Here is a 23,374-nt window from a genome sequence, read left to right as displayed (position 1 = left end):
TGCCCTTTCTTCTAGGTGCAAGGGTGTCCTCCCTTGCGACGTTGGCCTTGATCCAGGCTGTCTGAATGCTGGCCAGGGCTAAGTTTTTTGTACAGAGACTCGTGGCGGAGAGATGCCTCTGGTCGTTCTCATGCAGTTTGAACTTGTACCCGTTCCTGGATTCACTTGATTGTTACTAACGGAAAGAAGTTGGAGTTGTCTTTGCGAATAGTGCTCGTCTCATAGTGGCCTAAGTTGCTCGGATAGAAGTGGGCATCTCCGCTGTTACGCTTAGTGCCTTCGAGGTGCTGGTCTCTGGTAGAGTAGAGGTAGAGAGCTTTGATTTTTGCCCGTTTAACTCTTGGTACTACCGATGCCTGCGGCTTCCTCTCTGTGCGCGTGAGAGGCGTAAACGTGGTGAGGAGAGATGTTCTCCGGACATTCTCTTGTGGAGCTGCCTGATTGGAAAGTTGCACAGGAGTAGACAGTTGTGGTTTCTCCTGTGCATTTAGGGTTGCCAGAGTTTTAGGGTTTCCTGGGGACTATGAGTCCGTCGATAACTGTGGATATTTCCCTTTCTCTCGAGTTACGTTGCTTGGTAGGCGTAGCTTGATGTTCGTAGTGCTCTCTGCTGTGCTTCACAAAATGAGTCTCTGATCAGGCTGCTCGCCAACACTAACGTCCAGTCTCAGTCGGGGAGTTGTCTGAGACGGCTGTCATGGAATGTAGATTTACTTAGTTAGACTTTTTGTGAGGCTCAGATAGAATGTATGGGATGGAAAGGACATTGTGCTGGTGTCTGGCTACTCTAGTGGTGTCTTCTCCAGTTGTCGTCTCATCAGGTGAACTGGTGTTGGCCGCAGTGGTTTTGTGTGCTTTCTGCTGTTTTGACGATGTCCCCACGGTCTCTGCAGTAACAGAAAGCTTAGAGGAGAGTGGAACAGTGGTGACTTGGTGTCTCTACTGGTTGTGGACTCAAATGTTGTTATCTCGACTCGTCATGGACAGTCCTAGTGACCACTCTTCGCTGAGAAGAGTGGCGCTGCCTTTTCCGTCGTTGCTTTCAGCTGATGGACTGGAAACTGGCGTGGTGCCTATCAGTGTCAGCGTGGTGGCCCCCTTGAGTGTAATATGAAGCGGTCGATACACTGTCCTTCTGCGAAAGTATGGTCTCATTGTGTGCATTAGTGCTGGGTGTCCAGAAGTTGCACCGCCTTTTCGAATTGTGATGTTTCCTGCAATGAGGGGCTAGGGTTAACGAGCCAGTGGTGTCTGAGGCCGATAGGGAGCTTCAGCCATTCCTGTGGTTTCCGCTTGATGTTCTGGGCAGGGAGGTGTTTGGGCTTGTGCTCTGTCATGTGGTTGCGCACCGACTCTATCGTCAGCTGCAGTGCTGTGTGTGGGCCCAGCAGATAAATCTCGATGCTACATGCCCGTCTCAGGAATGGAGTTCTCCTTGGAGACATTTGGCCTGGATCCATCGCAGGCTGAATGTGGCCAGGGCTTGAAGTGTGCTGAGCGGGCTTTGTGGCGAAGCGCTGATCGTCTCGAGCACAGTGAATTGTCTACCGTTACTGTGGATTCACTGTGTTGCACTAGAAGGAAAGATAGTTTGGAGTTGTCCTTTGCCGGAATAGTAGTGCCTCGTCTACTAGGTCTAGTAAGATGTGCTCTGGAAGAAAGTGGGCATCTCCGCGTTACGCTAGTGCCTTGCAGAAGGTCTGGGTCTCTGGTAGAGTAGAGTAGGAACTTATTTTGCACTCGTACTCTGACTACCGGTGTCCTGGCTCCCTCTGTTGTAGCAGCGGTGAGATGGCGTAAATGTGGCTGTGGGGAAGAGATTCTTCCGGAATCTCTGTTGGAGCTTGCCTGATGGAATGTGCAGGAAGTAGAACAGTGTGTGTCTTCGTGCTGTGCATTAGTGATTGCGTCAGAGTTTCAGGGTGCGCTGGGAGACTTACTGATTCGTGGGAGAACTGGGATATTTCCCTTTCATCTGCGAAGGTACTTGCTCTGGTAGGCGTAGCTGATGTCGTAAGTGCTCTCTGCGGTTCTTTCAAATGAGTTCTCTGACGGCTGCTCCCAACACTTAACTCTTCTAGTCATCCGGAAGTTCGTCTGACGAGAGAGTCTGTCATGGAAAGTCGATTTACTGCTAGACTCTTTTTGGTGGACTCAGATATGTAGATGGGATGGAAGGAAGTGTTCTGGTGTCTGTACCTTGGTGTCTCTTCAGTTGTCGTCGCCTACGGGTGAATTGGGTTAATCTGTTAGCTGACCAGCCGGTGGCTCTTTCTGTTGTTGTGCATGTGTGCCCTGGACTTGCATAGTAAACAGAAGGTTATGGATTTTAGTGGAAACAGTTTGTGACAGTAGTCTCACTGGTAGGGACTCAGATTTGTGATACTCGGCTCGTCTATGTTTCATCCTGGGCGGTCTTCAAGCGACACTCGTCTCTGAAAAGTGGCGCTGCCTTTTTTAGCAGTCGTGCTTCAGCTGAGGACTTAGTAAAGAGCCGGTGGTTTGTGCTCTCAATTTCCGATGCAGCCGCTTGCTCATAGTTCAGGGTATATGAAGCGTCTCGGTGACGGCTAGCACTATTCCACTGCAATTATGTTCTTACATTGTTGTGCGTATGCTCAGTTGTCAAGAAGTTGCATACCCGACTTTCCAAATTGTGTATTTCTCTTTTGCAATGAGGGGGCTATGTTAACGAGGGCACATGGTGCGTCTCAGCTGATGGAGCTTGAGATAAAGAGGCTGGTGGTGCTCTCAGTTTCCAGGCAGTGGTGCCACCTGAAGTGTAGTATGAAGCGGCCCGTTGTGATGTCTCGCGGTAGCGCTTTCTGCAGCTCGAGGTGTCCCATGGGTCTGTTTTGCTGGGATATCCCAGCAGTTGCACTACTTGGTATTGTCAATGTTTCTGCTAGGGCATGGGACTAGTTACGAGCCAGTGGTGGTCTCAGCAGTTAGGGAGCATTCCACCGTCTCTGCAGTTCTCACCGATGTTCTGGGTAGGGAGGTGTTTGGGCTTCTGTGCCTCTGTCATAGTGGTGCGCACCGTGCTTTTGTTTCTCAGCTGGCAGTGCTTTGTGTGGTCCAGCAGAGAGTCTCGGTTGCTACATGCCCTTCTCAGGGAAGGGTGTTCCTCCTGAGACGTTGGCCTTATCCAGCTGCTGACTGCTGTCCAGGCTGAGTTTATATGTACAGAGCTCGTGGCGAAGATTGCCCTGGTCTGTTCTCAGCAGGCGTGAACTTGTACCCGTTCCTGTGGATTCACTTGTTGTACTAGACGGAAAGAAGTTTGGAGTTGTCTTTGCAGGAATAGTGCTCGTCTCACTAGGGCTAGAAGTTGCTCTGGAAGAAGTGGGCATCTCCGCTGTTTCGCTAGTGCCTTCAGAGGTGCTGGTCTCTGGTAGAGTAGAGGTAGGAGAGCTTGATTTTTGCACCGTACTCTGGACTACCGTGCCTGGGCTCCTCTCTGTAGCAGCGGTGAGAGGCGTAAACGTGGTGGGGAGAGATGTTCTTCCGGACATCTCTGTGGAGCTGCCTGATGGAATTGCAGGAGAGACAGTTGTGGTTTCTCCTGGTGCATTAGTGTTGCCCAGAGTTTTAGGCGTTGCCTGGGGACTACTGATTCGTGGGAGAACTGTGGATATTTCCCTTTCTCTCGAAGTACTTGCTCTGGTAGGCGTAGCTGATGTCGTAGTGCTCTCTGTGGTTCTTTCAAATGAGTTCTCTGACGGGCTGCTCCCAACACTTAACGTCCTATCAGTCCGGAAAGTCATCTGAGACGAGTCTGTCATGAAAGTAGATTTACTTGTAGACTCTTTTGTGGACTCAGATTATGTATTGGGATGGAAGGAAAGTGTGCTGGTGTCTGCAGCTCTAGTGGTGTTTTCTCCATTTGTCATCCCACCAGGTGAACTGGTGTGTGGCGCAGCGGTGGTGCTTTCTGCTGTTGTGACGATGTCCCCTGTACTTGCAGTAACGGAAAGGCTAGAGGAGAGTGGAACGATTGTGACAGTGTCTCTACTTGTTAGGGATTCAGATGTTCTGATCTCGGCTTGGCTGGAGATCTCAGCAACGCTCGTCATCTGAGAAGGTGCCGTAGCCTTTTCCGTCGTGCTCTCAGCTAATGGACTTGAGAAAAAGAGGCCGGTGGTGCTCTCAGTTCCAGCAGTGGTGCCCACCTGAAGCGTAGTATGAAGCGGGGTAGTACTTTCCTCTGCCGAAGTATGTCCTATTGTGTGCGTAGTGCTGTGTGTCCCAGCTGTTGCACTACGTGGAATTGTCGATGTTTCTGCAGGGAGGGGACTAGTTACAGAGCCAGTGGTGGTCTCGGCAGATAGGGAGCTTCCAGTCATCTCTGTGGTTTCCACCCATGTTCTGGGCAGGGAGGTGTTTGGGCTTGTGCCTCTTTCAGTAGTGGTGCGCACCGTGCTTGTTGTCTTCTCAGCTGCAGTGCTGGTGTGTGGCCCAGCAGGAGATGTCTCGGTTGCTACAGTGTCCGTCTCTGGGAAGGGAGTGCTCCCTTTAGACATTGGCCTTGATCCAGCTGCTGAACTGCTGGCCAGGGCTGAAGTGTGTTGGACCGGGCTTGTGGCGAGAGAGACGCTTGTCTTCTCAGCAGTTGCACGTGTACCTGTTCTTGTGAACTCTTTTGTGGACTCAGATGACATAGTGGGGTGGAAGAGAACTGTGCTGGTCTCTGCTATTCTTTTTGTTTCTTCTCCAGTTGTCGTCCCAGCTGGCTTGCTGATATGTGACACAGCAGTTGTGTTTTCTTCAGTTGTGAAGGCATCCTTTGGACTTACAGTACCAGAAGAGTAACTGGAGAGTGGGACTGTTGTAACTGAGTCTCTAGTTGTCAGGAACTCAGATGTGTTGTTCTCAAATTGGCTGGAGGTCTCAGTGACACTCATCTTCTGAGAATGTGGTGTTTCCTTTTCCGAGGTTGTGTTAGCTGATGAACTTGAGAAAAAAAGGCTGATGGTGCTCTCAGTTCTATCAGTGGTGCCCACCTTAGGTGTAGTGTCAAGTGGGGGTGGACTTGACTTCTCCATGGTGCTCTGGCCTGTGGTGTCTGTAGTCTCGAGTGCAATAGCTGTGGTAGGGTTAAAAGTGGATAAAAATATTTGCATGAATTATAATTTGAAAATATTTTCCCTAAGAACCATGCTGTCACTGAAAGAATTGTGAATAACAAGTAACGTGACCAGCAGGTCTGCTGCATTTTTTCAGCTGGTCAGTTTTAGTTTGTACCCTTGTGTTACCTCTGGGAATCTGAAAGATATTTTGTCTACCTGTCCATAGTACTAGAAACCCTAAGGTTGGACCAATAGAAATTCTTTTTGAGCTGGTCAGAACTCTGAGGCCTAGTTCTGAAACTGTTTCTGTTCTCAGAACTTTGAAATCCCTGCAAATGCTAACTGTGCTGATATCTTCTACCTTTTGCTCTCTCCTACTCCCCTGTACACTCATCAAGGCCAGCCATAATTTGATGTCATCATTTTCTAATTATCTGATTGGAGACTCAGACATTCTTACTGAGGTTATCAAAGCTATCCACGGGATTTAGACTCATAACGTCCTTTGATTTTAATGGAATTTTAACTTCCCCTAGTATTTTTGAAATCTCAGTTTAGATTTACTGCAGTGCATTTTATTTTCAGTTTTAAGTGCAAATCCTTCAGGTGTAATTAACATCTTGTGGGCAGATTGACAAATCAGTTGATTCTGCTTAGCCTTGAAAAACAAAACATTCAGATACCACGACCAGTTCCCTGTTCTATGCAATAAGGATCTGACTCTATGTACAATACTGCATTGTGCATTACAATGTGTTCATACTTTGGAATCAGTAATAACCTGCATATTTACATGCTTTTTTCCCCAAGGGAGGCTGAACGTCCTTTTGTTCACTATAACTTAATTTTAATAAGTGCCTAGAACAGAGGCTGAATGGGCAGCAGACTCTTTGGGTTTTAGTTCCACGCAGCTGGAAGAAGCTACTGGTCCAGATCTTTCGCCGGTGTGAATTAGCATAGCTGCTCTGTAGCCAATGGATCTATGCCAATTTCACTAAACGACGTCACCAGTTCTGCTGAAACAGACCCACGTGATGAACTTGGAATACTTTCCTTTAAGAAACCTGGTCATTGTAACACAAATTGAACATGGACAATATGAACTCAATTCATGACTGCTCGGTGTTGTCTGTAATTTTAGCTTCTAGTGTTTGTCTTGTGCTGGACTGCATTAGGCCAAGATTATGTGCGTGGAGAATATAGGTAAGAGTCTGTTCTTGCTGTATTGCACCTTGAAGCAAAAGAGGTTTGCCTGTCTGTATGGGGTTAGGGTTGTGAGACTATTCAAGATGGAAGACCTATCTTCTCACTTTCATTTGTGTAGATCAAGAGAAAGGCCATTGAAGTCAATAGAGTAACTCCAGGTAAAAATGATCAGAGAAAAATGAAACCTTGAATATCCGACAGAATCATTCAGGATGACAATTGTTAGAATATAGATATTCAGGCCCGTCTGCAAAGGTCTATACCACGGGTCAGCAACCTTTTAGAAGTGGTGCGCCAAGTCTTCAGTTATTCACTCGGATGTAAGGTTTCGCGTGCCGGTAATACATTTTAACATTTTTAGAAGGTTTCTTTCTATAAGTCTATAATATATAACTAAACTATTGTTGTATGTAAAGTAAATAAGTTTTTAAAATGTTTAAGAAACTTCATGTAAAATTAAATTAAAATGCAGAGCCCCCCGGACCGGTGACCAGGACCCAGGCAGTGTGAGTGCAGCGGAAAATCAGCTCGAGTGCCACCTTCGGCACATGTGCCATAGGTTGCCTATCCCTGGTCTATATAGGGTGACCAGACAGCAAATGTGAAAAATCGGTACGGTGGTGGGGGGTAATAGGAGCCTATATAAGAAAAAGACCCCAAAATCAAGACTGTTCCTATAAAATCGGGACATCTGGTCACCCTAGGTCTATACTTTGAGAATTTAGGTGTATTCTTATCACTTAGCTAGTTATAGAGGTATAAAAGAAAGAATCAAAATCACTGTCTGCCTGTTGAGGGCCTTTTCTCACTGTGACAGTCTAAGGCCCTGTTCTTAGGCTAAGTAGGGCCTTTGGCTAAGCAGTAGAGGCAGCCATAAGCTGGGAAGCGAACGGTCACATCCTCACATCCCAAACTAGTCACAATGAAATAAGGCAATCCTGGGCTGTTAGAAAGGCGGTCCGATCTATCACCTCCAGAGAAAGGGATGAGCCTAAAAGATTTAAAGAAAACTTAGTTTGATAGCATCCTGTCTGGCAAGAACTCACTTTTCAATAGCTGGGGTGTAAAATCCTCATTTCTGTATTGTTCTGTCACTGTAGTCTCCACTTCCCTATTGTTTGTCTGTATAATCTCTGTCTGGTTCTGTGATTGTTTCTGTCTGCTGTATAATTAATTCTGTTGGGTGTAAACTGTTATATCCTTGGGGGCAACAGTTTAACTAGTCAAAACTGGCTGAGTTATCCCCTAATAATCTAACTCAGTTGCCACAGCAACACAAGATTCAATTACCATGACAACCAAATATACATCATAAACTAATTAAGGTGGTGGGATATAATTGGTTAAATAATCATGTTACAATATGTTTAGGATTGGGTAGTTACATTTCAGTAAATGATTGGTTAAGGTATAGCTAAGCAGAACTCAAGTTTTACTATATAATCTGCAATCAATCAGGAAGTAAAGTGGGGAGAATGGGAACAGGGACTGGGGGTGGGGGAATTGGAATCATTTTTTGCTAAGGGTGGGGGAATGGGAACAGGGACACAGGTAAGGCTCTGTGGTGTCAGAGCTGGGAAAGGGGACACTGAGGAAGGAAACTGTAATCATGCTTCTGGAAGTTCACATCCAATTGTTTGCATCTTAGCACTTCAGATATTGTTGCTCTCCGTTCATGCGAGAAGAATCAGGGAAGTGAGCAGGTGAAGGAATAAGTCCTCTAACAACGACTACTCCTTGTACCAGGGAAAGAGAGAGACGATGATCTATGACATGGTGGTTGGGGTATTTGCCTAGGATGTGGGAGACCCAATTTCAAGTCGGTGCTCCAATGGGTATTTAATTATTCATTGAGAAAGACCCACACCAGAATATCCCATAGCCCAGTGGCTAGGACACTATCCCTTCTCCACCTCGGGCAGAGGGAGAACAGGACTTAGGTCTCCCACATTTCAGGGACTACTCTAATCACCGAGGCAAAGGTCACAAGGGAGGTGCACCCTTCTCCGCTCCATTGCATGGTGTAAAAAATGCCCAAAATCGAAACACAAAATTTCAACTTTTTGTTTCAACCTGAATTGAAATTTTCTAACTTTTCAAGTCACTCAGAAAAATTGAAAGTGTTTGGTTTTGGTTTGACCTGAAATTGAATGTTTTTATTTTTTAAATTGAGTTGCCAGAGAACTGAAAAATCTATTATTTGCCCAAATTTGCTCTTAAATTCCAATCCCAGCTCTGCTGCTGACTCAGCAGGTGGCCTGGGACAGGTCCCTTCACCTTCCTGTGCCTATTTCCCCATCTGTACAACAGAGCTAATAATCTTTACTTTCTAAACAAGGGGTATAAGGATTAATTAGTTAATGTCTGGAAAATACATTGAAGACATAAAGTGCTAGTTAAACTGTAAAGATGAGTGGTATCAGCTCCCTAAACACATTGGTTTCTGAATCCTATAGGTCCCAAGCAATATTTTTTTATAAGTGCTTCCAATTACACCGCTGATAAACCCTTCTTGAACTTTTATGAATCCTGAGGAAAAATTTCAAAGGCTCCTATATAACTTAGGAGCCTAAATCTCACTAAGGGGCAGATTTTTAAAGATATTTAAGTGTCAAAAGATGCAGCTAGGTGCCTAACGGGATTTTCAAAAGCACCTGGGCACCTAAAATCTGGCCCTCAGCCTTTTTGCAGGTTTTACTCCTCTTCTTTTTCAAAGCCAAAAATCCCAGTGTTCTGTTCTCACACATATCACTTACTCTGACTAACCTTCCTCATTCCTGCTAGCCCCACTCTGTCTCTGTTAAAACCACCAGCACCACATGTAACTAAAGCGTCGCTATATTCATTTACCAGTTCCTCAGTATATTGGTTTGTTTGTATGTCATATCCCCTTCCCCTGTTGTTTGTCTGCTTTGTGTCCTTTAGATTGTAAGCGCTACTGGCGTAGAGATTGTCTCCTATCGTGTTCACCCAATTCCCAGCACGCTGTGTCCCCAACCCCGTTTGGGGCCTGTGAGTACAACTATAAGGGATTTGGACGCCCAAGTCCCATGAAAATTAATGGAAATTAGACATCCAGACTCACTAAGCAGCTTTGAAAAACGCAGTCTTAATGTTTACTACAATTAATCCCTACTGCAACATACGCCAAAGTGGGTCTTTTTGTCATTATCTAGAGAGAAAACCTGAAAGATTAATAATGTTGTTTACTAACGAAACACCTGTATTTATGTTCAATATGATCATAGAATCACAGAAATGTCGGTCTGGAAAGGACCTCGGGAGGTTATCAAGTTGAGTCCCCTGCACTGAGGCAGGACCAAGTAAACCTAGATCATCCTTTACAGGTGTTTGTCCATTTCGTAAAAACCTCCAGTGATGGGGATTTCACAACCTCCCTTGGAAGCCTGGTCCAGAGCTTAATTATCGTTATAAAGTTTTTCCTAACCTAAATCTCCCTTGCTGCAGAGTAAGCCCATTGCTTCTTGTCCTGCCTTCAGTGGACATGGAGAACAATTGATCCGAGTCCTCTTTATAACAGCCTTTAGCATATCTGAAGACAGTTATCAGGTCCCCGCCTCAGTCTTCTGTTCTCAAGGCTAAACATACCCAGTTTTTTCAATTTTTCCTCAGAGGTCAGGTTTTCTAAACCATGTATCACTTTGTTGCTCTCTGGAATCTCTCCAATTTGTCCACCTCGTTCCAACAGTGTGGTGCCCAGAACCGGACACCGTACTCCAGCTGAGGCTTCACTAGTGCTGAATAGAGTGGGACAGTTACCTCCTGTGTCTTACATACAACCATTCTGGTAATGCACCCCATAATGGTATTAGCCTTTTCTGCAACAGCATCACATTGTTGACTTATATACAGTTTGAGATCCACTATGCCCTCCAGGTCCTTTTCTAGCCAGTTATTCCCTCTTTTAATCCCACCCTCTACAGTCCTTGCAACCTCTCCCAGTTTAATTCATTTGCAAAATTTATAAGCGTACTCTCTGCTCCATTATCCAAGTCAATAATGAAGTCATGTCAGTCCTCTTGGTTCCAACGAACCGTAAATAGCAGGAACATATCACACATTACTTGTCACCCATCCACCAGTGAATTGAGAAGCCTGAGCCTGTTTCCAGTGACAAGGAACGTCACTGTCAAAACAGAGACATTGCTATATGAGAATCTGTGTTAAGTAAATAGCACATGTCCCAGCCATAAGGCACAGCAAATTCTATGTAAGAGAGAGATTAACAGTGCTGATTAGGACTAGGTACAGTACAGGCAGGCGATGTCCAAGCTTCTTATCCATACAGCTCTCCTAAGCACCGCAAGCCTGATCTGCAGAGCTTTGCTGGTATGCCGTCCCTGAGCCCTCACACAGCTGTCAATGCACCTGAATGCCGACCTGCTGCACGCCTTGCCATTCCTTTACTGACTCTTCCATGCTGCGTCATCAACGTACCTCATTTGTGATAGACAAAAACCCTTATTATTACAATATGAGGTTCTCCAGCCATATCTACCACTGCTTCTAAAAGCTGGCCTGCTGTTCCGATCCTGAGTTCAGTCTAACTCCAACAGTAGGTCACAATCTCAATTTATTAGCAATCCTTGCTATTCCAGTCCTGGACCCTAAGCACAGTTCTGGGTTCTGACTGGCATTATTCATTCCCTTCACACTATTGTCCTAACCCTGATCTCGGACTGGCCATCATGCCTAGTTGTGTGGGGGCTTTTGAGATGGGGTGTATGTACGGAGAGAAACCACCACAGTCACCTGGAGGAAGTTTGCAGAAAGGGCCATTTGCTGATTTACCCACCTAACCTTACACTATGAAATACTACAGGCAGCATTTTATTTGCACGGCTGAAATAGTCCATTTGAATTAAACCATAAGGGGAAAAAACATCTTTCTCTGAACATAAAGCACTGGCAAGGTACAGAAAACAAATATTTATGCATCTCATACTAGTGGGCGTTAAAATGAGTGCAACGTGTGCATAGACTAAATAAATGAAAATCATTGGCTACATTAGCAATATAGCAGACTATTTTATTTAAACAGAAAGAATGCCTGTTCTAACACGATGACCAGCTATAAACATAACAATGCAGACATCCCCTATAGTTGGTGCAAAGAGAAAATGCAATAGGAGCAGCATAGCACATTTATTATTTGAATTTCTTACGGATGAGCATGCACACCTGAATCCTGCTTTGATTTCTTGCTCTGAAGTACGTGGCTATCCTTTGTTAGTGAGACATTTCAAAGTTCTATCCGCAGCCCATTTAGCTTTTCTTTTTTTCCTTCTTTCTCTCTCTCTCTTTCTCTATCTCCCTCTTCCCAATTCCCTGCTATAATAAATGTTCACTAGAAAAATGCCTCTGCTATTTTGCACCTTAATCTATCTCTACGTTGCATGCACATTTATAGGAAAATAAATATTCTGAGACTGTGTGAAACATCTCCACACACTCCTCCGTTTGCACTTCATATTCCCAGCCTTCTTAAAAAACCTCTTCCAAACTTTGTTATAGACACTTACTTTGTCCTTTCAAAGTTCTATACATTAAAAAAGAAAGACTCAGAACTTCCTACCTGTTTCACATGTGTGGAAATAAAGTGCCAAGATTATAAATATGTCCCGCAAGAAATATTGCACAGAGTGAAGTTTCCAATTCATTTTTGATGCCTGAGATTATTTCTCCTGATGAGCCGCTGCTTCAGTCTCCTTGTAACTCTGCTCCCTCTGAGAGCAGGTTCCAAATGTTGTGGAATTAACTCAGGTAACACAAGCGTGTTGTTCTGTTAGCTTAGAGACTGACACACCTTAATGTGCTGCCTAGTGTAATAAGTCTGTCTTTACCTGGGCAAGAAGCCTGTGGGTCAAAAGGCTTGATTTGATAATATTACAAAAATGCAGCTGTGCTTATGCATCTGTTCAAAACTTCCTACAAGGCCCAAATCCCATAACTATCATCCTGCTCTTTATTGTGCATGAAAATACCATCAGAGACAACACTGATAAAAGAGCCTGTAGCCCAGCAATAAGTAAAGGTGTTTGTTTATTCTGTCTGAAATTCACCCATCAGCACAAGGACCATGGCAAGCCCCCCCATGTAGCGTAGCCATCACGGTTCTGCAATGAAGGGGCTGAGTGGGTGTGTTGGTTCCACATAACCTTGCACTATGGGGAATGGGAGACAGGTTCGGGGAGGGACGGGACAGAAGAGTAGCCACTGGATCCATCACCACACAGACCTAGTGGTCACAACTGCAGGCATATGGAACATGGAGAGAATTTGGGTTTGGAGAAGCAGCTGCAGAGAGGTGGCTCCACACCCTGTATTCTGCTTAAGGCCAAATTCCACATTGTTGCCTCTGAGAAAACCCATTTATTTTGGCTTTGTGCAGATTTGGCAGCCCTGCAAAACCTCATAGTGGTCACTGAAACATGGTGCAATTTAGGGCTGCTCTGAGCCTGGACCTGGAGTTACACATCAGCCCCTGAACAGGGGGGAAACGCAAGTTGCCTCCACTCTGTCTCTGTACTGGCAGTGCAGCAGGGAATCTGCAGGAATATTCCACTGAACATAGCAACATTTCCAACAGATTTCCAATGCCTCTGCTGTGGATGGAGTGGATTCCGCACAGCCCTGGGCAAGCATATTTCAAGTGGGACTGAGATACCCATACAGACTAATCCTGTAGCCTAACTATTGGCTGTCACTCTTGGAAAGTAGGCAATATTGTGCAGTAGTTTGGCAATGTGCAAAAATGTCTCCTGGGACTAGAATGACCCCCCCAAACTCATTAGGTAATAAAGCAATACCTTTGATCAAGTACCTTGTACATTGATGAAATGAAATTAAACCAATCTTCCTACTTCCACAGAGCCGATGTTCAAATATTTCAGAATACAGATGGATTCTTACACAGAGATCTCAATAAATATGCTAATCTGGAAAATACCATCTGTGTTTATTTTTATGGATGAAAAATGTTCCTAGTATATTTAACAGAGAATAGTATTTGGCACAGCGGATCAGGTTCTTCCCTCTGTTGAGACCTGATCCCGTGGTACAAAGTGACCATTAGGGCATTATAACAGGCCACAGAAGAATCAGTCCAACATAGACCTCCCTGCAGCCCATGGCTAGGACTTCTTTTTGCTCCAGTGATCCCCAGCTGCATAGTCTCATAGGACCAATGTAACGTATGGCAGTCCTAAAGCTGCTGTTAGTTATAGAATCATAGAATATCAGGGTTGGAAGGGACCTCAGAAGGTCATCTAGTCCAACCCCCTGCTCAAAGCAGGACCAACCCCAACTAAATCATCCCAGCCAGGGCTTTTTCAAGCCTGGCCTTAAAAACTTCTAAGGATGTAGATTCCACCACCTCCCTAGGTAACCCATTCCAGTGCTTCACCTCCCTTCTTGTGAAATAGTGTTTCCTAATATCCAACCTAGACCACCTCCTCCTCCTCCTCCTCCCCCACTGCAACTTGAGACCTTTGCTCCTTGTTCTGTCATCTGCCACCACTGAGAACAGCTGAGCTCCATCCTCTTTGGATCCCCCCTTCAGGTAGGAACTCCCCCTTACGCTGAGGGCTAGCTCAGTGCACTGCTAGTTCAGAATCAGCAGAGCACAAAAGGGGCTTAAAACCACCTGGGAAGCCCTTCCTGTCTTTGACTCTGCACGCCTCAGAGTCAGCTGGAAATCTAGCCCAGAATCTGTGCGCCAGCCTTGCTTACATCAAGACTGTCTGTTTCTGTCTGATCCCTGTAAGTATCTATATAGCCTTCCAGTGAGCTCCATATGGAGCCTACACGGTGTGTATAACCTGCTAAATGAAATGAGGTGATGGATTTTCTGTTTCTCTTTCCAGCTGAGTAAGTAGAGGCCATCCCACACCTCAGTAAACACACAGGTATAGAGTAACAAGTAACAAAAGAATAATATGAGAGTAATTGAAAGCTGAGGGATGATTTAAGCAATCTAATGTGCAGCATGTTCATTCTTCAGAACTTCCTTATATGCACCAAATTAATCTGAATTGGTCAAAAAAAATAACCCTGCATGGCCACGGGACTTTTTGGAATTTCACTTTATCACAGCAATCCGCCTTTGAGGCAAGGGAGGGGGAAAGAGGCTAAGATTGCACATAGCCTGATCCAAAACCAAGGGCCACCCGCTCCGGCCAGTAGCTCATTAATCCCCAGGAAATGCCCTGCACCAAGGTTGTGACCAAAAGTGAAGACAGCACTAGACCCCATCTCTCCTTATCTCTCTAGGGCGGTGCATTAAAACCAAGCATCAGCGGCATTTGGAAAGCCTCCTTTCCCAAGACCTCAGTAGATTCATAAAAGTAATAGAAGGAATTGACATGTCGGTGGCCATCCACAGTTAGATTAGCTAGGATTCTTATTTTAGAAGTGATGCGAACCCTCACGTTTTAGGGCATACACCAGTCTCTGACTGAAGTAACTAGGAAGAAAACTCCCCTGTGGGCAGGTTGTTCCATAATTGTCCACCTGAGATTTCATGCACCTTCCTCTGAAGCAGACAGTCCTGGCGACTGTCCAAGACTCAGGTCTGGCTCCAGCGCGGCAAGTCTTAGGCTCCTCTAGTTAATGACTAGCAATTTTGTTGCCTCATAACCAAGTATGTACATACCTCTGTTGCCTTACTTGGGCAGTCAGGCTCGGGTATGTTTTCTAAGCAGCTTGTGTTTCCATTTGCTCTGTTGCCATTTGGGTGTGGCTAGTGAATAGTGCAAGAAGCAGATGGAGGAAGTCCTGGAGGGGCAGTAGAAGGACACCAGTGGAATCTTCTCCCCCTAGAAAGACAGCTAGTGGTAAGGGGTGAGGGAAGTCAGGACAAATTGAGAAAATGCAAAGGGCAACATGTGCATTAGATTTTCAAAAAATTCTAAAATTTTATCGCAAGGGGTAAAAACAGAAGAGGCCTCATTTTCCACGGCTCTGTGCTTGCTGCCGTGATTGACGCCAGTACACTGTGAACTCTACCAGGTCAGGAGGTAGTGTTTGCACTGGCATTGCCCTAATGAATAGTGACAACACCAGGGGGAGGGCAATAGAGAACCAGACCCATAATTGTGAACATGACGGTGTCTGTTTAAGTGAGTTACTTGGTCAGGTTGTTCCCTCTCCGCAACACAGGAGACATAATGGCTTAACATTTACAGTGTGGGGCCTGGGAAGTGCCAGCAGTTGTCAATATGCAACAGTAATCTATAGGATATGTGTGGTTTGCAGCTGCGGACCATGGGGAAGGGTCACATGCTCACACTCTGAGGAATAGCACCTACCCCCTGTTTTTAACAGCTGGGCTGATGAGTAAGCCTCAAAATATTAATAAGCTTGTCTCTCAAGGGCATCGTTTTCTTTACACCAGTTGGAGGTCTCAAGTGCAATTTTAAAGGTATGGGGCCTGCTTCTCATTTGCACTGAAGTCCATGGACACCACTCTGGAAGCTGAAAGGGATCTTTATGTAAGTGAGAATGAGGCTCATATACTGTCAAATGCTTTTAAAATGGTCAGCATGGCATCGATACAGTTCCTTTCCTCTAGGTGTCCTGAAATATTCTTTATAAACATTCATTCTTTCTTATATGCCACCTGTGAGGTAGGGCCAATATTAATATCCCCATGGTACACATGAGGAAGCTGATGGCCAGTGAGTTGAAGACCACACAGTAGCAGAGCGGGGTGAGGTGGAAGTGTAATACCGACAGACCCCAGTCATTGGCGGGTGGGATCGAACCTGGGAGCTTAGGGCATGAGCCTCAACAGCATGAACTAAAAGCCACCTCGCTGTTAGCTAAGGCTGTAGAGCAGACTCATTTTCTCTCTCTAAGTGGTGTCAGTGCCACTAGATGCGACAGAACACCACACCCAGAAGGTGTGTGGGTTACAGAAGCACAACCTGAAATCTCCTGATTCTGAGCTCTCAGCTTTTACTACCACTAAATACCAGCACTCAACGACTCCATTGTTAGCATCTCCCATATAGCACCTTCCAAGTAGCATTCCTTTCCCTTCTAATTTTAGCCTTTCCCATTTCAGAAACACAGCCTGGTTCTTTCTCAAACACCACGAGCCAGTGTGGCTCTGCTTGGCTGACTTCCTTGTGCATCTTATCTCTGAGGCACCATGCAGATCTCTGCTTAGTTAGTTAAATAGTATTAACTTGCCAGCAGGAGAAACACGTCCTAGCACTGTACATAGATGAGTAAATTCACCTCTGGGGTACGAGGTTGTAACTTCTTTCAAGTTAAAGGTGTTGCATCTGCATATGAAAGAGGTAAACTTGACCCCAGAGAGAAAGGGCCAAATACTGACCTCCTATATATGGGCCTGGATGGCCCCCAAAGTGACAATTTGAATGCACAATGCAGGTGTGTGTAGGGGTGGCACGTAGGTTGTCGAGAGGCAATGAAGAGAAATTCCGTAGCCCCTCTGCCACTCTCTCTCTAGCAGGGCAGAGGGCAAGCTTTGGGGGTGTTAATGAACCTTAGAGGCCCTAGTGAAGGGTTTGTTAAAGGGTTTTCCTTAATTTTGGCTAATCCAAGTTTCAGATAATTGGAGTTCACCTGCTCAGTTTGATATTATTGAAAAAGCGGAAATATTAGAAATATGACTATATGCTAGTTACATTTTGATGTGCTGTTTGTTTCTTCAAAGGCATGCTAAAATGCACACTTGATTTTTCCAGTAGCGTAGAATTGTCATATTTTTCTTTAACTCAGTATCAAAATTAAGAATTGGTTTTTATGAGGATTTTCTGTTTCACTTTAAGCATGTGCATAAAACTCACTGAACTCATCCAGACAGGGATGGTCTTTGTCATTTTTCTGTACAGAAACCAGCACTGTGGGGCTCAGATATGTGACTGGGGCTCCTCCGTGCTACCATTATACAAATTAATAGCAATAAATATGACTCTTTTAAACCATTCCATTTGAGCAGATTTTTTTTAAAAGCAAGAAATACTTTGTACCCCAAAATTAGAATTGAAATAGGCATGTGGAAAGCAGCATACAATCCAGCCAGCTCTGTTGCCAGATTAGGAGGAGTGAACTCATGGCTTTATCTAATCCCCCCCCTTCCACCCTTCATCCCTTCCAAATCAGTGAAGAGAGTGCCTGGGATGGAACACCGGTGCTTCCCCTGGTACCTGGAGCTGAGATCTGGGTACACCTTACCATATGCAAGGGCATGTGAAATCCTTACTCCCTCCCATTCCCTGCATGGCTGTGCTTGGGCTAGTAATAACTTAGCCCTAAGTGAATACGTTTTTTTTAAATTTAGCACTCAATCCTATAAGCAACCTTTCCTGCTCCCACAATCACGGGCTCCCTGGGAAAAGCCCCATGTAATACCAGATGCAGCTAGGCTGGCTAAAGATTAGGCAGAGTGCTGTGCTTCTGATACAGCCATTGGCACTTTGTTGAGTACATTGACTTCAATGCGACTTCAGAATATTCTTAAAATTAAACGTGCTGAAGTGCTTTGGTGAATCAGGGCCTGCTTCGCTGGGTAACAAAGCTGCTCAAAGATATATAGATAGCCTAGAAACTGGTGACATTTAATGATCTTTCGCAACAGTGAGAAAACTGTTGCATGCAGACAAGAGAGAATTAGTGAGTTTTCTTCCCTTTAAATACATAAATTCAGTGTGCAACTTTAGCTCGGGACAAACCATAAGGTCAGATTGCTATAAGGAAAAATGTCCTAAATGTACTGTAAAATAGCTCTGTGACTATAGGGAAAAGTTATGGCTTTAAACACCTGTCTGCACCTGGCTCTTGTATGCAGCGCTTGAAGGCAATGTGCCAAGGTACAGATTGGGTGAGACATTCTGAAGTTTCATAGGCTGATTTGCACGTCACCACCTGGATTAGGTTTTACGTTGGAAATATTTTTCAAGAATCCTGGGGTATAAAACTAGGTCTTGATTGAAGTTATTTGGAAACAATATAACCTGGAAAATCAAAGCTTGAGGAATTTGTATGTAATCGCTAGAACCCTGAATATAAAAATATAGTCTTATTATAGGTACAGTCTGGATATATTCCATTTCTCTTGGCTACCGAAAAACCCAGGCACCCAGTGTAAACTTCAATTTTGTTAAATCCATCTTATATTATTTTCTCAAAGTATTTTTCTTTTTCTCCTAACTTTCCTCCCTGCCTACTCCAATTGAAAAATTAACCTTGAAGCTATTGGTATAGAATAGTAACTTAAATTTGTTGCCATGATTTAGAATATTAAGTGTGAGATCACTTCATCTAATGAATTATCCTGGTACAGTTCATAACATCATCTTCCGGCTTGTGACATTGTCCTCTGTATTAATATATTGGATCCTTGCAGTTTGTGGCAACAAAATATTAAATATTCAAGGTTATGTAAGTGGATGCAATACCAATGTTATGATTATTCTGTACCTGACAAGGGAGTGTAGGAAATTAAATTCTATTCTGTAATACAGTTTGGAAGGAAGACTGAGAGCGCACATGCTATCAAGGTAACAGGTGCATAGTAATTATACAGAGCAATCTTCTTCACACCGCGGTGGTGCCAATAGATGTGGATCGAAGCTCCATGGTAGGTGCTTTTAGAACATCGTTTATGGAAAATCCTGAAGATATACCGTCTAAAATAAGATATGTCAATAAATGACTAGGCAATGGGAAACATTCTCATTTGCACTCGAGTATGGTTGGGATGGGCATAGTGTGGAGGTGGATAAAACCTCTTTGTTTCTTTAGCTGGTGGAGAAAAGTGGTTACACCTGAATCTAGGCTTCCTGTGGCGGTGACACTTTTTAACACGGTTGTAGTTGTGCCTACGTTTTCTGTGGATGATACATTCCAATTGCTGTTTCCTTCTGAAGTGATTATCCCAGGATTAGAGGTCGACGACTTTGCATTAGTCGTCATTTCTTTTGTGCGGATCGCTCCTGGAATTGGTACAGCACAAAGAGATGCTCTCTGCCTTGGCTGTAATTACAATCTCGGCCATTTTCTCTTTGTACTTTTTAGCTGCGTGTGGCTTCAAAATCTTGTGATGGTTGGTAATATAAGAACATAAGAATGGCCATACTGGGTCAGACCAAAGGTCCATCCAGCCCAGTATCCTGTCTACTGACAGCGACCAATGCCAGGTGTCCCAGAGGGAGTGAACCTAACAGGTAATGATCAAGTGATTCCTCTCCTGCCATCCATCTCCATCCTCTGACAAACAGAGGCTAGGGACACCATTCCTTACCCATCCTGGCTAATAGCCATTAATGGACTTAACCTCCACGAATTTATCTAGTTCTCTTTTAAACCCTGTTATAGTCCTAGCCTCACAACCTCCTCAGGCAAGGAGTTCCACAGGTTGACTATATGCTGTGTGAAGAACTTCCTTTTATTTGTTTTAAACCTGCTGCTCAATACTTTCATTTGGTGGCCCCTAGTTCTTATATTATGGGAACAAGTAAATAACTTCTCCTTATTCATTTTCTTCACACCACTCACGATTTTATAGACCTCTATCATATCCCCTCTTAGTCTCCTCCTTTCCACCTAGGAATAAAGTCGGGTTTGGATGACCTGGCTCTTTTGTAGAGGGTGAAATGGTTACCGTTTCTGGTGATAGGACCACTGTGATTAATACAGCTACACTACTTTGTGCTCCTAACGTAGCAGAGTTTGTTTCTGCTACCCTCTGTCAGCTCTCCGGTGGGTATTTTTATATAAGCAGTTTGAACATTTTTCTCTGCGCTTGTGCTCGGAGAGAGTAAAGATGTGGTTTCCACACACTCGCTGCTGTTTACAGCTGTTGTCCAGGAAGTAGCAGAGAGCATCTCCAAGGTGGTAACAGTAACAGACAGTGGATGTGTAATAACATCAACAACAGGGGACGCTGCCTAGCAGCGAGAGGTATTGAGGAAGTGGTTGTCTCGCTTGTTCCCTGTCCTAGATTTGCGCTTTGCAGAGTTGACTTTATGAATGTCCTTTTCAGAGTATCTGGGATAGTCCCCGGCAGCATTCATTTGTTCTTTGTTCATGTTTGCCTTCTGCAGCAGGGCTCAACTCTTTCCTGGTGGTAGGTAACAGGTCTCCGTTATGCTGCACTGTTGCCAGCGTGATGATGCTAGCGAGGAATGGAGAGCTGGTTGTGTGTTCTGTAGCCTCAGTTGTCTCAGGTATACTGGTTTCCAAAGCTTTTTCACCTGCCATTTTAGGCACCATCTCAAATAAATGTGACTACGCCAATGGAATTTGGCTCACTTGCTATGGCAGAGAATTTGTGTCTGCCTTGGTTATAGGTATTGTGAATGTGTTCATCTCAGCAGTTGCTGCACTTAATGAGGAAACAGTTGGTCCCGCGGGTGCCTCTGTCACAGTAATTGGGGATGGGTTTGTCTCTCTAGTTCTAAGAGTTTTGGTAGTAGAGAAAACTCTTATGAGCTCTCTCATGAGTGGTATATGGCAGCTTGTCTTTCTGTGTTGTTGTGTCCGCTTTGCTCGGTATTGCTGCACTCATTACAGGTGTCGATTCGTTACCCGTATTCCTTGTAGTGCCAGCTGACATTTCTGTACTTGAATTTTGTCTCATTGTTCCTGTATTGGCAGAAGTAGAAAGGATAATTTACTATGTATTTCACTTATTTCTGCTTTTTCCCACCCCCAGTTTTACACCTTTAATCTAGTTCAGATAAATTGCTAATCCAAAGAATTTTTTTTCCTTGTAACTCTTGAAACTGATTGCACATGACCACGGAGGGTTCGTTTTCTTTAGCCAAACTGATTGTGAAATCAATTGGTTGTGGTTTTTTTGCCTTTCGTTCTATTATCTGAAAAACGATCTGAATTTTTGAAATACAGATTTCAGGAGCATTGGAATTCAAATAGTTTGAGGTGTGAGATGGTACGAACACAGCCACTCTTCCTCTGGCCTAGAATCCATTAAGCATCCTGCGTCAGTGGCACCATTTAGAGCTGCCTGGCAATAACTCCAAGTTATTTAACGGGGTCCTTGATGCCCCTCACCCTCTCTCAGGCACTGAGCATAGTTTTGGTCCCTGTATGCTGATGGCTTGAGCCTAACCAAGAATTAAATGCATATCTGCAAATTTCACATTCCACATTGGCTTCAGTTCTATTTCTAGGTCCTGGGCCTTATTTTTAAAGGTTCAATGGGCTAGCACCAATGCCCCATCAAAGAGCTGCTCTTGCTCCCTGCTCTGTCACAGCACCTGCGTGCACTGATTTTGTGGCTAGTGGAATCCAGGTTCAAATGTACAGGGGCCGGGTATTCTTAGTGGGAGGTCTTTGGCAGTGGAATTTGCTATGACTAATGACAATGGTGTTAAAATCTTGCAATCTTCAGGATGCAATGCAACAATTTATGTCAAAAATACGGCACATTATTGACTGATCTCTGCATAAGGGTCTGACTCACCTTCCAAAGAGTTTTTTCACTGACCAAGAGCAAGACTGGGCCATCAACGTGTACTACGATTTGAAACTTGGGTGCATTGGAAGAGCTGTGTGAAGGCAACTTTTTTGATGGTGGTCTGCCCTATGCTTGGCTCAGTCAGCGTTAATTCTTTCTCACTTTCAAGGGCATTAAATTAATCCTCAGAGATGTTGTTAAAATAATGTCCACCTCTAGTACAGAGTCAGGATTCTAATTTCCGGTATTCATTCATGCATAATTTGACCCTTATCTCTAACCAGTACACCAGCAAATCTTGTGACCCACTTTCTGCCCTTCTCCTGCTATTCAGAGCCCATGTCCAAACCGCTTTCTTCTGCACAGCTCATTCACAGCTAGGGTGATCAGACAACAAATGTGAAAAATCAGGACGGGGTGGGGGGTAATAGGAGCCTATATAAGAAAAAGACCCAAAAATCAGGACTGTCCCTATAAAATCGGGACATCTGGTCACCCTGTTCACAACTGACTTGTGGATCGATTTAATGTAGAAAACGTTGCTGTCTCTTCATAAAAAGGGCTGTTCAGATTGAATCAGAGAAATCCCATTTCCTCTCCCTTTCTGTGGGATTGCTAGATGGACTTATGCTTCTTGTCATTCCTGGTTCTCGTGATAGATTTGAGTTCAGTCATTACAAAGTCTAGAAAATTAGAAGAGAGTCACCCTGCTTGTCTAGATTTTGTTTTATGTTTCCTGTCTTCACTTTCCTATTATTCTTGTGCTGCATTTAGCCCAAAATAAATTGGAATCATAGGGCCAGAGTGTCCCTTTTGTGGAAATTACCCAGGGAGGAAACAGAAAACACCTCAAGATTTCTAAGGCATCATTCACTGAGGGGGCAGAGGTAGTGGAGGGAGACAATTCCACCTTCAGGAATGAGCGGGTCAGATGACCTTCAAACTAACAGGTCTGTATGAATTTCAGTGATTCCACGGAGGCTAGGATGGTGTTCCTCTCCAGCGCCTTCATAGGCTGCCCCCGAGAGGTAGTTCTGACCTACTTAGGGGAAACTTGAAATGCTGAGAGTGGCACATGACTTATGAGGAGAGGCTGAGGGAACTTGGCTTATTTAGTCTGCAGAAGAGAAGAGTGAGGGGGGATTTGATAGCAGCAAACTACCTGAAGTGGGGTTCCAAAGAGGATGGAGCTCAGCTATTCTCGGTGGTGGCAGATGACAGAACAAGGAGCAATGGTCTCAAGTTGCAGTGGGGGAGGTCTAGGTTGGATATTAGGAAACAATATTTCACTAGAAGGGAGGTGAAGCACTGGAATGGGTTCCCTAGGGAGGTGGTGGAATCTCCTTCCTTAGAGGTTTTTAAGACTCTGGCTGGGATGATTTAGTTGGGGATTGGTCCTGCTTTGAGCAGGGGGTTGGACTAGATGACCTCCTGAGGTCTCTTTCAACCCTGATATTCTATGATTAACTTTCCTGTAAAAGGCCAAGGGAGTTGCGGGGAGGTGGTGAGGTTATTGCAGGAGATGGCTGGCTCTTCTGGAGTTAGGGTGGCTCAGCCCATGTCAGATCTGTCAGTTTCTCATCCCTTCTGCTCACACTGGCAGAGGGTCCGATGTTTAGAAATAGGA

Source organism: Chelonoidis abingdonii, chromosome 11 (genome assembly GCF_003597395.2).
Source record: "Chelonoidis abingdonii isolate Lonesome George chromosome 11, CheloAbing_2.0, whole genome shotgun sequence".
NCBI lineage: Eukaryota > Metazoa > Chordata > Testudines > Testudinidae > Chelonoidis > Chelonoidis abingdonii.
Note: the sequence above shows the minus strand (reverse complement) of the source record.